The following is a 4,760-nucleotide window of genomic DNA, read 5'->3' on the forward strand; positions in this document are numbered from 1 at the left end:
GAGGAAGAGGAGGAGGAGGAGAAGAGGCCTCTGTAGATAATTCCAAAGCAGGGAAAGAGTAAGGATTTCTTTGTGGAGAAAACAAAACAAAACAAAACCACTAGAATATTTCGAAAGTGTGGAGAAAGGGTCACTTTTAAGAAAATGGACTCAAAGACCCAAGCAAGCTTGCTTACCCTATCTTTATGCAATCTAGATTTGCTGTCTAGGTATGATAAGTAATTTTATTAGTCGAGCTTCATGTTTAATGTTTTCTAAAACGCATGCTCACCATAGGCATTTTTTTTGTGCACTCTGCCTACTGCTCTGTGGTTAGATCGACCTGACTGGGGTTCTCATTCCTAGTTGTTGGGGACAGAGGAGTGGGTTGCTGGATGTCACAGTTAGCGTGCTTGGTTTCTCTTTATGGCTGGTTCCCAGTTCCCATCTCCTTTCGGGCAGTGCCTCTGTCTTCGCAGGCTTGTCAAGCCTTCCTCCCATAGCAGGGCACAGCACCATTCCCTGTTCTCCATGGCAGCTCAGTAAACACTGATTGATGAATTAATTGGCTATGGTGATAATGACTACTCTCAAGTACCTACAACGAAAGTTGATGTTTTCCTCAGGGATCTGCCCAGCACTGATGTACCTAGGGCTGGCATTAGAAAAATAATGAACAATATCTGTGGATATTAGTGAGTGAGGAAGCAGGCTCTGGCTTAGCTCTAGACACCACACTGAGATTCATACAATTAGAAGTTTATAGTCAACTGCTGGATGATACAGTCCATTAATCTTTCTAACAGTTACATGGTTCCATTTGGACCAGGCTCAGCTCTTATAAAATGCAAACTCATTATACTGACTCAGACAGGGAGCTGGCGGAAGACGTTCAAGGGCAGAGCCGCCGATTGCAAGCATATTTGAAGAACTATTTTGGTATCTTAAGCACGGAATGGACGTTAGGTAAACCTGGAAGAAAATCAGCGCTTACCTTTGTTCTTTGCCCCCACCTCCACACCTTCCACCTTGCCTTGACCACTCAGACTGGGAATTCAAGTATAAAAAACACCTGTTTATCTGCTTAGGGAACAGATAGCAATGGGGTTCATTAAGGAGGATATAGGTTGGAAATTATCCTCTTTGGATATGAATTCATGTGGGAAGTATCAGGGAATATATGGTGATTCTGAGGATGTTGTGGGTGCTTTTGGCCCCCTCAGACTTGGTTTGAGCCTCCAGACTTAGAGGAAAAAGGAGGCGACAGACTCTTGCCTCTGCTCCACCTCATGCTCCACCCCACTTCCTGTTCTTAGGGGGTATCTCTACAGAAACTCAGGCTCCCACTTTTTTTCCCAAGGAACTCTTTAAGACAGAAGACAATTTCGTCCCCAGTCATACAGTGGTGAAGTGACCAGGCAATGGTATGTAAGTGGACTCCAGGCTTAGTCTCACTAAATCCCTCTGAGACTGATCTTAGGGGAACAAGGAGGAGAGGCCATACTTTGGGCTCTCATCATCTCAATCAGGAGATTCACAGGGATGAGGGGAGTGAAGGGTAAAAGTGGAGAAGTAGAGAGACAGAAAGGACAATTTTCACCTGTGTTATCATTGGTCTGGAGTAGTCATATACTCCTCAAGGATTGGCTGGGCAGCACGAGAGGTTTAGACATGGTTCTGTGATGCCTGGGAATGAGAAGTAGGAGTGCAGTTAACAAATGAAGTTTTCATAGCTTCTGAAATGTGCACAGGAGGCTGGGGAGAGCATGGCTCTACACAGACTGTGCAGGTGCTAGAGGAGGGGCCCTTTCTAAGCATTGTTTCTACCCTGCAGTGGTTGCCCTTGACAACCACTATAGTGATGATCTTTCCACTAAAAGCCACCTTCAGGACATTTTGTAGTCTCTTCATATGTTTCCATAGAGTAAAACCACTGAAGTCAACATTTCCTGTCGATATATCCTGATCATGGGTATTGTGCCTGACTTGAAAAGATGGTCCTTGGAATCTCTAATGGAGACAGAGTTGGGTCTTGATCATCTGCATACAGATTGTCCATGGCCAACTTTTAATGCCAATCTGGTTTGCCCCTACCATATAAGTCCTCTTTGAGCCAGCTCTTTATGTACCCCATTGCTGGCTGCCCAGGGAGGGCACATTAATTTAAATATGGGCTTTAGTCAAACATCATTAGGAAGGTCAATATGTTGCCCAAATCCCATTAGATGATATATTTTAAAACACTAAATGAATAACCCCAAAGTATCTGTAGATTTGGGTCTGCAAGGTAGCTCTTTACTTATTTATTTTTCTGTATTGTAGCTAATTTAAGACTGCAGGGAAGGGCTTTAAGCACACTACCTTTGGCGTAAGCCCAACAATGTTGTAATATGATATTCAGGGCCTGTGAATCAAGAGACAAACATGTACAGCCAGGTGTGGCTTGACAGAAAAAAATTCTGCCTGACAACTGGCCTCTTGCATGATAAATGGTCAAAAATCCCATTCATTTCTAACGCCCATGCTTTAAAAAGAAAGGCAAACACATGGAGGGCTTCCTCTTCTTTTGTTGGCATTTATCTTCTCAAATATGGAGGTATATTTGATTAATGCCTAGTCATTTCTAGAAAAAGATATCTTCTCTAAATTTTATGAAATGTAAAACGATCAGGTCATACTTTGAAATAGTTTTTTGGGTTCAATTGTTTAAACCTTATTTAAAACCCCCATTTAAAAAAAATGTTTATCATGTTTCTGTTGCAAGGAGACCCTTACGTCCCTTAGACTCTCATTCTTGATTTAGATTCTTCATTAGCAGTGTCTCCGTCTGCTGTCAGTGAGGGCTTCGAATTCTAGCCCTGGCAACATACTAGGAAGAAGGGGCTTTCGTCGGGTAGGCAGCCACATTCCAATCCACTGCTCACTCATTTTCCTTAATGATGAAAATGAGTTTGTTCTAATTTTAGAACTATATATTCTACTCCACTGACCATCTACAATATCAAAGCTGCTGCTTTTCCTGATGCTATTACCCAGTCTGAATTTTGATTTTGCTTTGTGTGAGTTGTCACTGTTTTGCTAGTGGGCTAGCGCAGTTTCAAACATTTTATAAATAACTCGTTTCCATTTTCTACTTTCAACCATTTTTTAAAAATCCAGCAAGCAGATAAAATAAAGTTTTGATGGCTAGAGACTGTTATCAGCATATGACATGCTCCTGGACTTTGAAAAGGCAGAAAGCAGACAGCATCGTTCTAGTAATGGTACACACTTCCGATTCTTAAAAAAAATAAAAAATAAAACTCCGCTGCTCTGCTGCCTTTACTTGCGGCTCCTGATAACAGGAGAATCAGAGATCACCTGCATCCTCGAAGAAGCAGCTGCCAGCAGCTTTCCTTCATCATTATTGTTTCCTGCTGCATGAGGTGTTGGGTTTCTCCAGTTCCATTTGTTTCATGTCCGTATGCTTCTGGGTTCTCATAGCCCCTCCTTGCTCCGAAGGACAGATTGAGACACATTAACAGAAATATGAGAGTGAACAGAGAGACTGACAAAGATCTGAAAAACAGTGGAAAAGAGAGACGTGGCAGCAGAGAGCTAGAATAATGTCTCGGTGGTTAAGAGTTCATCCTGTTCTTACAGAGGACCCAAGTTCAATTCCCAGCACGCACATAGGGAGGCTCACAGCTGCCTGTAACTTCAGCTCCCAAGGAACATAAGGCCTTTGGTCTCCAGGGGCACCTGTGCTCATGTGCATATGCCCACACATATACCAATAACTACAAATAATAAAGAGGTGGGACTGGAGAGCCTGAGAAGCCTTCCTTCCTTTGCCCAAATTATATTCCTACTCTTCTATTTGCACCCCAGACCTATTCAGCTAGTTATTAGCAGCAAGGTCCTGTGGCTACCATTGGAATTTTTGATGAATTTATCCTCTCAGGGTCAAATACTATGAAATATGTGGTACAGATGATACGTCACACAGAGAAGTAACTATCACCCCGTCTGTCTTTCCTCATCACACCCCAGATTTATCAGTATAAGAAACAAGACACTGTCTTTGTTTCTGGATGATGCTGAGCCTCACTCTCTATGTTGAAGGCTTAGTTTTTGTTCGCCGTGAATGTGCAGCAGATAATCTCCCGCCCACAAATTACCAAAAAGTCTACCTCTCTTTCTGAGCACATCATGATCATCCTGTGTCCCTGGGCTCTAGGGAGGGACATGATACTGAGTTCTGGATGGAATCTCTGCTGGTCACTGTCAGATCCGGACATAAACACTTCTGTGAAATCTTCCAGACTCTATCCACTGATGCCCTTGGGCTGGAAGTGAGGGCTTTGAGATTCTGGAAGCTGGAGGAGCCACATGATGGAGAAGTCTAGATCTCGGGTTCATTGTTTTAAAAGAGATGTTCTCTGGATAGCTTCTGGAGGAGATAGAGTGTTTGCTCCCACTGGACTGAATGAACAATTACCAGAGATGCAGGGGTGCTTATGGCTGCTGCTAATGTTGTACTGTAAATTAACATGGTGGTTTAAATGAGATGCCTCCCATACATAGCCTTAGGCCTTTGAAATACTTGGTTCCTACTCTGTGTCTGTTTGTGAAGGATCAGGAGGTATGGCATTGTTGGAAGAGCTACATCACTGGGGTGGCCTTAAAGTTTCAAAAGCTATCCCTAGCGTGCTCTCTTTGCTACCTGTTTGTGCATCAAGACTTAAGTTCTCAGCTGGTGTCCCAGCACTATGTCTGCCTGCCTGCCTGCCTGCCTGCCT

Source organism: Mastomys coucha, unplaced genomic scaffold, assembly GCF_008632895.1.
Source record: "Mastomys coucha isolate ucsf_1 unplaced genomic scaffold, UCSF_Mcou_1 pScaffold15, whole genome shotgun sequence".
NCBI lineage: Eukaryota > Metazoa > Chordata > Mammalia > Rodentia > Muridae > Mastomys > Mastomys coucha.